The sequence below is a fragment of the Triticum aestivum genome, chromosome 5B, assembly GCF_018294505.1.
Source record: "Triticum aestivum cultivar Chinese Spring chromosome 5B, IWGSC CS RefSeq v2.1, whole genome shotgun sequence".
In the NCBI taxonomy this organism is placed as follows: Eukaryota; Viridiplantae; Streptophyta; class Magnoliopsida; order Poales; family Poaceae; genus Triticum; species Triticum aestivum.
In genome coordinates, this window is record NC_057807.1 from 67,335,042 (window position 1) to 67,348,931 (window position 13,890).

Below are 13,890 nucleotides of genomic sequence, written 5' to 3' on the forward strand. Positions count from 1 at the left end.
TGAAGGGAATTATAGAGAAAGGTGTTTACAAGAGCCTTGCCGGGAGTAAGCAATTCGAGGAAATTGTACGCAAGCAAGGAAGGCACGGGAAGAATCAAGGTGTTGGTTTTGAACGAAAGTTCAATGCTTATGGAGTTGAGTGGGAAGAAGATCAATACCCCAAGACAAAGTTTGTTCCTCAACAAGAGAAGTATGATCCTACTTCCTTCAAGGGAACACAAGCGCAAGATGATCTTCCACCACAAGACCACAAGAACAAAGGCAAGGACAAGCTTCAAGAGGAGATTGATGCATTTGAAGAAGCACCTAAGGCCTCGGTCAAGTGGATTCCCAAGACTACGTCAAGTTCTACTTCATTGAGTACAACTACAACTCCAAGGATTCCCACCAAGATGATGTGGATCCCGAAGAAGAAGAACTAGAGAGTTCTTGAGGGTGACTCCGCCAACATTCTTCACTCATATCATTATGGCAAGGACAAGTGCAATCAACTTCCACATCTTCCACTAGTTCAAGGAGTCATAAACCCTCATGTTGGTAAGGCAAGGGACAAGGTAACCTAATGATTTCATGAACATCATCTTGTGTGTGCATCACTCTATGTCTATGGATATTCTTGTTTGTTCCTTGTGGGACTAACCCATGTAGGTATGGTGAAAGTGCAACTAACTCCAAAGGATTGCTCCAAATGATCTACATCAACATTGAGCATCCACATCTTCAACACCTACATGAAGTCATCATCGACAAAACCCAAGGTTAGTTCACCCCTCTAAAAGGGGATCTCACATCTAGGGGGAGCTTAACTCTAAGAATTGAGTCAAAGAACTCTAATGATGTGAACACATCAATGCATTATGTAAAAGTGGTAACCCCACTTGAGCTTAAACGATGAGTATGACCTATGATCAAATGTTCTCATTTGACTCCTAAGTCAATATACTCATATATAAATGACCTAGTCATCGCCAATTGTTTGTTAGATGCTAGAATTGGTTGTGCATGCTTTGCCACATATTTTATTTGCCATTCCTTTGTGTGACCACCTTGGTTGCATATTTTGCTCATTCGAGGACATCCACTTGTAGCTTTGATTGTTTGGGTTTCTTTTCTTTGGCCAAGTGGATGGACAAGAATGCCTAAGAACCTTCTCTAGCTTTCTATGCTTTTCTCGTCTCAAACTCTATTCATGCTACATCACAAAATTTGATCAATTCAGATTCGAACCACTCTGTGTGAGGAGCACTCGGAGTCCCCGATTTTTCATAGACTTAAACTTCTAAAACTTCTTTGTGATTCTCGGTCTGACCGATTTCTCCATTTCGGTCCTACCGAGATCACTAAGTTGATGTAGGTTTTCAATCTTGGTGCAACCGATTTGAACTTTTCGGTCACACCGAGTTGCTGTAACTGTATACAGTTATGCATCTCTGTGCCACCGAGTTGTTCCACTCGGTCACACCGACAGGGTCAGGCTATATATACTCACGGGCAAAAAATTGGAAATTTCTCCGAACCTCTTCGCCCGTGCAATAGCTCACTCTGCCTCCAGGGTCTCCGGATCGTCTCCTTGTCGCCAGCCGCCTCCTGTCGCTGGTCTCCGCCGCCGTCAACGGAATTCACCCCCGCCGGTGTCGCCGTAGCAAGTTTATTGCCAATCTAGGGTATGGACTCGATCACAGTGCTATCCTCGTCCGATTCTTAGCACATTGTGTTCAATATGATTCTTGCCACGATTGAAACACTTCTATCTAGTCAATACAATCCTTAGATTAGATGCGATTTGAAAATTTAGGGTTAGGTTTCCGCCGAAACCATCTCGGACCCACCGAGTTGAAAAACTCGGTTCCACCGATTTGGCTAACGCCATTGCACTAGTAACTCTCAGTCTGACCGAGAATTGCTAATTGGTTTGACCGATTTTAGGACTTTGTGAAACCCTAGCAGTCTCGGTGCCACCGAACTGTGACTTGGTCCGACCGAGTTCACCACTTTGGTTCCAAAAACTGCTTCGGTATCACCGAGTTTGAAAATCGGTTGATCCGAAATGCTTTCTGTGGAAAACTAAAACTGAGTCTTTGAATCATTCTTTTGCAAAAATCTCTGCATTTTGTGATGCTCATCCATTCTATCTCATCTATAACTATTCACAGGGTCAGCAGTCAGTGATTTGCAGCATGTCAGACCAAAGTGATAGTCAAAACAAGTCAGAAGAGCACAATCACATGAGTGAGGGCACTAGTTCCTCTAGCACTTCAGATGATGGCAGCAGGAGGACCCCAAGCAATCTGCCTAAAGCTGCCACCAGGACTAGGAAGAAGAGAACCTCAGAATCTGAGGATGAGGATTATATGGCAGAAGAAGATGAGGCTACCTCCAAGAAGGTAGTGCTCAAAAAGGATTATGCCTCAGCAAAGAACACAAAGCCTGGACTCAATAGGAAGGTTCCTGCCAAGAGGACCCCTATGCTGAAGGTCAAAGGATCAACTCAAGTGCCTAAAAAGAGTGATCCCAAAGAGGCACCTGCAAGAAGATTCACAACTTCCAAACCCAAGAAAGCTCCCACTGGAGAAACTATGAAGTTTACCATAGAATCAGAAGATGAAGCTGCTAGTGAAGATAAGAAGAAGAAGAGAGCCAGAACCACTACTGCCCAGGTTCTTGGAAATCCCTCTATGAGGAGAGACTCTGAAGAAGAAGAAGAGGTTGTTGCACCAACACCCAAGGCACAAAAGCTAATGGGTGATGCTATTATGTCAGGAGCTGCAACATCAAAGCCCAAGGAAGCACCCAAAGCTGCCCCCAAGCCCAAGACTGCACCAAAGAGGAATACCAGGAGTATTCCAGCTGCTGAGAAGAACAAGGCCCCACTGCCTGAAGTTGCTGATGAAGAAGATGATGAAGGACAAGTCCTGAGGAAGCTAAAGCCCAAGATTCCAGACCACAATGATGCTCATCCTGTGGCTGAGAACATGAAGTTGAGAAAGGATGCAGGACTCAGATTGTGGAGGCTATCAGATCCATATGCTACCAGGAGAAGGACTGCTGTTGATTACAGGTTCCACACAAAGGAACAACATGACTTCTATGAGACAGTGCTGTTGGACAAGAAACCAATAGTGTGTGATATGAGGTGGGTCGACTGGACCTATATGAAGGAAAATGATGAACACTATCCTGGAGTGCCAGACAATTTTGTCGCTTGTGGAGTTGCAGACTATGTTGGGCAGAAGCTCACAAAGTGGAATGATGAGCTCATTATGCAACTCTACTCCACAACACACTTCTATCCAGATGGCAGGATAGTTTGGATGTCTGAAGGTACAAGGTACGAGTCAACAATTGAGGAATGGGCTAGTCTGATAAATGCCCCAAAGGAGAGTGAAGATGACTTGGATGTCTATGCCAAGAAGAAGATGGACCACAATACCATGGCTCATATGTACAAGGAGATCCCAAACAAAGCTCTTGAGACTTTCAAGTTTGGGTTAGTCCACTTTCTTCTGTCAGGGCTGCCAACCATCAATTGGATCCTAAGGCACACTCTTTTGCCCAAGTCAGGTGACCACAACATGATTCAAGGGCATGCTATCAACTTGCTGCACTTGTTTGATGTGCCACAAAAATTCAAGGTCATGAGCCTCATTGTTGAGACCATTAAGAGGACAGCAGCAGACCAGAAGAGGAGTTGTGGGTATGCCCCACAGATTCAGGAGTTGATTAACTCAAAGATGGGCACAGGAACATACTTGCTGGATAAGGAACATTTTGCTATCTATCCAGACTTTGAGGACAATCAAGTTGTGATGAATGAGAATGAACCATCATCAGTGCAAGCTCAAGAGCAGAAGGAGAAGGCAAAGAGAGAGAAGGCTGCCAAGATGCCAACTCAAGAGGAGGCATCTGAGTACTTCTTGAAGAACAAGCAGGAGCAGCTTGGTTACTTGATAGCATCAACACTGAGGATTGAGAAGGGGTTGGCCACCCTAACTCAAAACTAGGAGAGCCTGGAAAGAATCATGGAACAAAAATTCTATGATCTAGATGTCAAAGTAACTGAGATTCAGTCAGTTGTGGAGCAGCTCCAGGATGACATGCAGGAGAGGAAGGGCAAGACAACCACTGATGCATTTGCCAGAGTGCCTAGAGCTCATAGGTCAGCTGCAGTGCCTGTGACAGACTCCAGAGCCACATCATCTGCACCAGCTATAGCTCCTACAGCTCTAGTGCAACCAGCTCCAGCACCAACTCCTCCAGCTCCATCCACTTCAACTGAAGCCTTCGTCCAAGGGGCCATCTCTACACCACCACCTGAAGATCAAGCCTGAGAGTCGATCTAGCACTATGCATTTTCTATGGACTTTTTGGTAACTTGTTGCCAAAGGGGGAGAAATATGTATAGATCATAGGCTTCGAGAGAGAGAGTTTTGCTTTTGTTCTCTCTTGATTTGGTGGTTAAACTTTGTTTGCTTTTAATTGCTTGAGATACTATGCTGTTATCTATGAGACATTGATGATCATGTGTTTGATCATAAGCTACACTTATGCTTGTTAGATGATATTATCTTACTTATCCTTAAATGATCATTCACTTTGCTTGGTGATAAGTGCATGTATTTAATCTTTATTATTTTGAGCGCTCCACCAAGATGTATGTGACATGGAAGAGTAACCCACGAGCCTAACTCCTTGTGCATTTGCAGTCCAAAGCAAATTTTAAACTATGCACAAATTTAGGGGGAGCTCTTGCTTATCACATACTTGTCAAAGAGACAATGTTTTTCAATCTTATTATCATTTGTCGAAGCTTTGATCTATATGTTTTCATCAATTACCAAAAAGGGGAGACTGAAAGTGCAACTGTCCCTAGGTGGTTTTGGTAATTCATAACAACATATAGCTCATTGAGCTAATGATATTCCAAGACTATTATTTTAGGAAAGCTCAATGAATGGCATGGCATGGATGATGAAAGTGGATCCCTCAAAATATCAAGGACGAAGGATTGGCTCAAGCTCAAGACTCTTCATTTTACATTTTAGTGATCCAAGATCACATTGAGTCTATAGGAAAAGCCAATACTATCAAGGAGGGATGAGGTGTTGCTTAATGAGCCTCTTGCTTCATGTTCTTAGTGATATGTTCCAAATAACCTCAACTACTTTCTCACATCCACATATGACCTAGACCCAAAGTAAAAATCGGTCCCGCCAATTCTTTCTATCTGGCGCCACCGAGTTCAAATGTCATAGCCACTGCCACAAACCCTAGGCAAATCGATCTTACCGATAGGTATCTCGGTCTCACCAAGATGGGGTTGTAATCTCTCTGTTTCCCTTCGTAACGTTTCGGTCTAACCGAAGTGAGCGATTGGTCCCACCGAGATTGCAATGTAAACTCCCTGTTTCCTTTTCGTAACATTTCGGTCTCCCCAAAATGAGCAAATCGGTCCCACCGAGTTTACCTGACCAACTCTCTGGAAAGCTTATTACCAAAATCGGTCTCACCGAGTTTGTGTAATCTGTCTTACCAAGATTACGTTATGCCCTAACCCTAACCATATCGGTCCTACCGAGTTGCATGTCTGTCCCACCGAAAATCCTAACGGTCACTAGGTTTACTAAATCGGTCTGACCGAGTCTGTTGAATCGGTCCCATCGAGTTTGGTAAATTGTGTGTAACGGTTAGATTTTGTGTGGAGGCTATATATACCCCTCCACCTCCTCTTCATTCGTGGAGAGAGCCATCAGAACAAACCTACACTTCCAACTTACCATTTCTGAGAGAGAACCACCTACTCATGTGTTGAGGCCAAGATATTCCATTCCTACCATATGAATCTTGATCTCTAGCCTTCCCCAAGTTGCTTTCCACTCAAATCTTCTTTCCACCAGATCCAAATCCCATGAGAGAGAGAGTTGAGTGTTGGGGAGACTATCATTTGAAGCACAAGAGCAAGGAGTTCATCATCAATGCACCATTTGTTACTTCTTGGAGAGTGGTGTCTCCTAGATTGGCTAGGTGTCACTTGGGAGCCTCCGACAAGATTGTGGAGTTGAACCAAGGAGTTTGTAAGGGCAAGGAGATCGCCTACTTCGTGAAGATCTACCGCTAGTGAGGCAAGTCCTTCGTGGGCGACGGCCATGGTGGGATAGACAAGGTTGCTTCTTCGTGGACCCTTCGTGGGTGGAGCCCTCCGTGGACTCGCGCAACCGTTACCCTTCGTGGGTTGAAGTCTCCATCAACGTGGATGTACGATAGCACCACCTATCGGAACCACGGCTAAAAAATCTCCGTGTCTCCAATTGCGTTTGAATCCTCCAAACCCTTCCTCCAAGTTGGAGCATAATTTATTGAGTATTTTCCTACCAATCTATCCCCCTAGGAGCATGCGCGTAGTGCTTTGGTTTTTGATGACTTCTAGATTTTTGTAACAAGTACATGAGTTCTTTTGACTAATGTTGAGTCCATGGATTATACGCACCTCACCCTTCCACCATTGCTAGCCTCAATTGGGCCGCGCAACTTTCGCCAGTACCATACACCCACCATATACCTTCCTCAAAACAGCCACCATACCTACCTATTATGGCATTTCCATAGCCATTCCGAGATATATTTCCATGCAATTTTTCACCGTTCCGTTCATATGACACGCATTACTTTTGTCATATTGCTTTTGCATGATCATGTAGTTGATATTGTATTTGTGGCAAGGCCACCTTCATAATTTTCATACATGTCGCTCTTGATTCATTGCATACCCCGGTATACCGTCGGAGGCATTCATATAGAGTCATACCTTGTTCTAGCTTTGAGTTGTAATTCTTGAGTTGTAAATCCATAAAAGTGTGATGATCTTCATTATTAGAGCATTGTCCTAGTGAGGAAAGGATGATGAAGACTATCATTCCCCCACAAGTCGGGATGAGACTTCGGACTTTACAAAAAAAAGAGAAAGGCCAAAAAGAAAAAAGGAAGGAAAGGCCAAAGAAAAAAGGAAAAAAAGGAAAATAAAAATAAAATAAAATAAAATGAGAGAAAAAGAGAGAAGGGACAATGCTACTATCTCTTTTTCCACACTTGTGCTTCAAAGTAGCACCATGATCTTCATGATACAGAGTCTCATATGTTGTCACTTTCATATACTAGTTGGAATTTTTCATTATAGAACTTGGCTTGTATATTCCAATGATGGGCTTCCTCAAAATGCCCTAGGTATTCATGAGCAAGCGAGTTGGATGCACACCCACTTAGTTTCTTTTGTTGAGCTTTCATATATTTATAGCTCTAGTGCATCCGTTGCATGGCAATCCCTACTCACTCACATTGATATGTATTAATGGTCATCTCCATAGCCCGTTGATACGCCTAGTTGATGTGAGACTATCTTATCCTTTTTGTCTTCTCCACAACCACCATTCTATTCCACATATAGTGCTATGTCCATGGCTCATGCTCATGTATTGCGTGAAAGTTGAAAGAGTTTGAGATTATTAAAGTATGAAACAATTGCTTGGCTTCTCATTGGGGTTGTGCATGATTAAATACTTTGTGTGATGAAGATAGAGCAACAGTCAGACTATATGATTTTGTAGGGATAACTTTCTTTGGCCATGTTATTTTGAGAAGACATGATTACTTTGATTAGTATGCTTGAAGTATCGCCATTTTCATGTTAATATGAATTTTTATTTTGTATCATTTGGATCTGAACATTCATGCCACAATAAATAAAATTACATTGAAATTATGCTAGGTAGCATTCCACATCAAAAATTCCTTTTTTTATCATTTACCTACTCAAGGACGAGCAGGAATTAAGCTTGGGGATGCTTGATACGTCTCCAACGTATCTATAATTTTTGATTGTTCCATGCTATTATATTACCCCTTTTGGATGTTTATGGGCTTTAATTTACACATTTATATCATTTTTGGGACTAACCTACTAACCGGAGGCCCAACCCGTATTGCAATTTTGTTTGCCTATTTCAGTATTTTGAAGAAAAGGAATATCAAACGGAGTCCAAACGGAATGAAACTTTCGGGAGCGTGATTTTTGGAACGAACGTGATCCACAGGACTTGGAGTGCAAGTCAAGAAGCAGCCGAGGCGGCCACGAGAGGGTAGGGTGCTCCCCCCTATAGGGCATGCCCCCTGTCTCGTGGGCCCCTCGGGCGGCCATCGACGTACTTCTTCCTCCTATATAAGCCTACGTACCCTGAAAACATCCAGGGAGCCAATGAAACACAATTTTCACCACCGTAACCTTCTGTATCCGCGAGATCCCATCTTGGAGCCTTCGCCAGCGCTCTGGCGGAGGGGGAATCGACCATGGAGGGCTTCTACATCAACATCCTTGCCCCTCCGATGAGTTCTGAGTAGTTTACCACAGACCTACAGGTCCATAATTATTAGCTAGATGGCTTCTTCTCTCTTTTTGTATCTCAATACAATGTTCTCCCCCTCTCTTGTGGAGATCTATTCGATGTAAACTCTTTTTGCGGTGTGTTTGTTGAGATCCGATGGATTGTGGGTTTAGGATCAAGTTTATCTATGATAAATATTTGAATCTCCTCTGAATTCTTTTATGTATGATTGAGTTATCTTTGCAAGTCTCTTCGAATTATCAGTTTGGTTTAGCCTACTAGATTGATATTTCTTGCCATGGGAGAAGTGCTTAGCTTTGGGTTCAATCTTGCGGTGTCCTTACCCAGTGACAGAAAGGGCTGCAAGGCATGTATTGTATGTTGCCATCGAGGATAAAAAGATGGGGTTTATATCATATTGCATGAGTTTATCCCTCTACATCATGTCATCTTGCTTAAGGCGTTACTCTGTTATTATGAACTTAATACTCTAGATGCAGGCAAGAGTCGGTCGATGTGTAGAGTAATAGTAGTAGATGCAGGCAGGAGTCGGTCTACTTGTTGCGGACGTGATGCCTATATACATGATCATGCCTAGATAGTCTCATAATTATTCGCTTTTCTATCAGTTGCTCGATAGTAATTTGTTCACCCACCGTAATACTTATGCTATCTTGAGAGAAGCCACTAGTGAAACCTATGGGCCCCGGGTCTATCTCTTATCATATTCGCTTCCAATCTACTTTTATTTGCATCTTTACTTTTTGCATCTATATTATAAAATACCAAAAATATATTTATCTTATCATACTATCTCTATTAGATCTCACTTTCGCAAGTGGCCGTGAAGGGATTGACAACCCTTTTATTGTGTTGGTTGCGAGTTCTTTGTTTGTTTGTGTAGGTTCGCGTGACTTTTGAGGAGCCTCCTACTGGATTGATACCTTGGTTCTCAAAAACTGAGGGAAATACTTACGCTACTACTGCTGTATCACCCTTTCCTCTTCAAGGAAAACCAATGCAAGCTCAAGACATAGCACATAGCCACAGCCACAAACCCTAGTCTTTTCGGTCTCACCGATAGGGATCTCAGTCTCACCGAGATGGGATTGTAATCTCTCTGTTTTCCCTTCGTAATGTTTCGGTCAAACCGAGATGAGCGATCGGTTCCACCGAGATTGCAATGCAAACTCATTGTTTCCCTTTCGTAACATTTCAGTCTAACCGAGATGAGCGAACCGGTCCCACCGAGTTTGCTTGACCAACCCTCTGTGTGTCTATTACCAAAATCGGTCTCACCGAGGTTGTGTAATCGGTCTCACCGAGATTACGTTATGCCCTAACCTTAACCATATCGGTCCCACCGAGTTGACATGTCGGTCCCACCAAAAATCCTAACGGTCACATTATTTACTAATTCGGTTCGACCGAGTTTCACGATTCGGTCCCACTGAGTTTGGTAAGTTGTGTGTAACGGTTAGATTTTGTGTGGAGGCTATATATACCCCTCCACCCACTCTTCATTCGTGGAGAGACCCATCAGAACATGCCTACACTTCCTACATACATTTTCTGAGAGAGAACCACCTACACTTGTGTTGAGGTCAAGATATTCCATTCCTACCACATAAATCTTGATCTCTAGCCTTCCCCAAGTTGCTTTCCACTCAAATCTTCTTTCCACCAAATTCAAATCCTGTGAGAGAGAGAGTTGAGTGTTGGGGAGACTATCATTTGAAGCACAAGAGCAAGGAGTTCATCATCACCACACCATTTGTTACTTCTTGGAGAGTGGTGTCTCCTAGATTGGCTAGGTGTCACTTGGGAGCCTCCGACAAGTTTGTGGAGTTGAACCAAGGAGTTTGTAAGCTCAAGGAGATCGCCTACTTCGTGAAGATCTACCCTAGTGAGGCAAGTACTTCATGGGCGACAACCATGGTGGGATAGACAAGGTTTCTTCTTTGTGGACCCTTCGTGGGTGGAGCCCTCCGTGGACTCGCACAACCATTACCCTTCGTGAGTTGAAGTCTCCATCAACATGGATGTACGATAGCACCACCTATCGGAACCACGGCTAAAAAATCTCCGTGTCAACATTGTGTTTGCTCCCTCAAACTCCTCCTTTTACCTTCATATGCAATTGTTTTACATTTCACTGCTATACTCTTAGAATTGCATGTGTAGGTTGATTGCTTGACTTGTGCTAAGTTGCTAAAATCTGCCAAGAATTAAAATTGGGAAAAGGCTAGATTTTTATTTGTCAAGTAGTCTAATCACCCCCCCTCTAGACATACTTTCGATCCTACAAGTGGTATCAGAGCTTTGTTCTCCATTTGCTTTGATTTCCATAGCTTTTGGTGGTCATAGCCTTGGTTTCACAACCTAGGAGAGTATGGCGTCTAGCGAGGGAAATTACCACCGTAGAGGTCCTTACTTTGATGGTACTAATTTTGCTAGTTGGAAGCAAAAGATGAAAATGCATATTCTTGGACATAACCCCGCTGTTTGGGCTATTGTGTGTATTGGCTTGCAAGGTGAATTCTTTGATGGGAGAGAACCGAACTGTGAAACTATCGTGAAAGAGTTGAAGATGCTGCAATACAATTCTCAAGCTTGTGATATCCTCTTCAACGGATTGTGCCCCGAAGAATTCAACAAAATCAGCCGTCTTGAGAATGCAAACGAAATTTGGGATACTTTGATTGACATGCACGAAGGTACCGACTCCGTCAAGAAATCCAAATTGGATGTGCTTCAAAGTCCACTTGACAAGTTCAAAATGAAGGATGGTGAAGGCATCGCTGAAATGTACTCTAGGCTTGCTCTCATCGCAAATGAGATAGCCGGCTTAGGAAGTGAAGAGATGACCAACAAATTCATCATCAAGAAGATCCTAAGAGCCTTGGATGGAAAATATGATACCGTGTGCACATTGATCCAAATGATGCCCAATTACAAAGATCTCTAGCCAACGGAAGTCATTGGAAGAATTATTGCTCATGAGATGTCACTCAAGGATAAGGAGGAGCTCCATAACAAGTCAAGTGGTGCTTACAAAGCCTCATGTGAAGCTCCCACATCATCAAGTGAGAAACAAACCTTCAATGAAGAATTCAGCCTAATGGTGAAGAACTTTAACAAGTTCTACAAGAGTAGAAGCAAGGAAAGAAGTTCCAAGTAAAGGTCCTACAATGACAAAAGATCTTCTAGTCGTGAGCGTACTTGCTACAATTGTAGAAGACCCGGACATTATTCCAATGAGTGTACGACCCCCTACAAAAGAAGACAAGATTCTCCAAAAAGAAGGAGTAGAAGAGAAGAATCACCATCAAGATAAAGAAGGAGTAGAGATGATCGTTATGAACGAAGAACACCCCGGAGAAGCAAGGATTCGGAAAGGAAGGACAAGTCGTCAAGGAGCTACACAAAACGTAGACATCAAGCTCATGTTGGTGAATGGGTATCCGGCTCCGACTCCGACAATCACTCCGAGAGAAGCTATCACTCCGACTCCGAATATACTCAAGATGAAGGTGTTGCCGGTCTAGCACTTGTGTCAACCAACTCCTACGACATATTTGACTCACCGAATGAGGGAATTGGAAGATGCTTCATGGCTAAAGGCCCAAAGGTATCATACCCCGACTATGTTGATTTCAATAGAGATGAAGATGACTTGTTAGGTGATGATGATTTACTTGTTGACAACTCTAGTGATGAATACTATGATGAAACCAAATAATCATGCTAATGTAGATAAAACGAATGACAATGATAAGGAGAAGATTGAGTGTCTAACTAAAGAACTAAACACTCTTAAGTTAGCTCATGAAACTATCTTGGGAGATCATCGAGAACTTTTAAAGACTCATGAGAAGTTACGCTTTGAAAAGCTCAACCTTGAGCAAGAGCATGAGTTTTTAAAGGCAATCAATGATGATCTTCGCAAGAAAAGTTCTTCTTACATTGCCAAGCGTTTAGTCTTATCTACTTACATGCCACAAGTCAAGTCTAGTAACAAGAACAAGAAAGATTCTTCTTCTAGTAGTAACAATAATCATGCTAAATCCAATATTGTTGCTTCTAGTAGTTCTCTTGATTCCACTAATGATTCTCTTAGCCAAGTTACACTTGAGCAAGAAAATAGCTTATTGAAGGGAATTATAAAGAAAGATGTTTACAAGAGTCTTGCCGGAAGTAAGCAATTAGAGGAAATTGCACGCAAGCAAGGAAGGCATCGGAAGAATCAAGGTGTTGGTTTTGAACAAAAGTTCAATGCCAATGGAGTTGAGTGGGAAGAAGATCAATACCCCAAGACGAAGTTTGTTCCTCAATAAGAGAAGTATGATCCTACTTCTTTCAAAGGGACACAAGCTCAAGATGATCTTCCACCACAAGACCACAAGCAAAAAGGCAAGGACCAGCTTCAAGAGGAGATTGATGCATTTTAAGAAGCTCCTAAGGCCATGGTCAAGTGGGTTCCCAAGACTACATCAAGTTCTACTTAAACAAGTACAACTACAACTCCAAGGATTCCCATCAAGATGATGTGGATTCCAAAGACGAAGAACTAGAGAGTTCTTTAGGGTGACTCCGCCAACATACTTCACTCTTATCATTTTGGCAAGGACAAGTGCAATCAACTTCCACATCTTGCACTAGTTCAAGGAGTCACAAACCCTCTTGTTGGCAAGACAAGGGACAAGGTAACCTAATGCTTTCATGGACATCATCTTGTGCATGCATCACTCTATGTCTATGGATATCCTTGTTTGTTCCTTGTGGGACTAACCCGTGTAGGTATTGAAAGTGCAACTCACTCCAATGGATTGCTCCAAATGATCTACATCAACATTGAGCATCCACATCTTCAACACCTACATGAAGTCATCATCGACAAAACCTAATGTTAATTCATCCCTCTTAGGGGGGATCTCACATCTAGGGGGAGCTTTACTCTAAGAATTGAGCTAAAGCAACTGTAATGGTGTGAACACAACAATGCTTTATGTAAAAGTGGTAACCCCACTTGTGCTTAAACGATGAGTATGACCTATGATCAAATGTTCTCATTTGACTCCTAAGTCAATATACTCATATATAGATGACCTAGTCATCGCCAATTGTTTGATAGATGCTAGAATTGGTTGTGCATGCTTTGCCACATATTTCATTTGCCACTTTATTGTGTGAGCATGTTGGTTGCATATTTACTCATTCAAGGACATCCACTTGTTGTTTTGATTGTTTGGTTTCTTTTCTTTTGCCAAGTGGATGGACAAGAATGCCTAAGAACCTTCTCTCGCTATCTACGCTTTTCTTGTCTCAAACTCTATTCATGCTACATACAAAGTTTGATCAAGTCAGATTCGAACCACTCTGTGTGAGGAGCACTCGGAGTCCTCGATTCTTCAAAGACTTAAACTTCCAAAACCTCTTTGTGCATTTCGGTCTGTCCGATTCACCATTTTCGGTCACACCGAGATCACTAAGTTGATCTAGGTTTTCAACCTCGGTG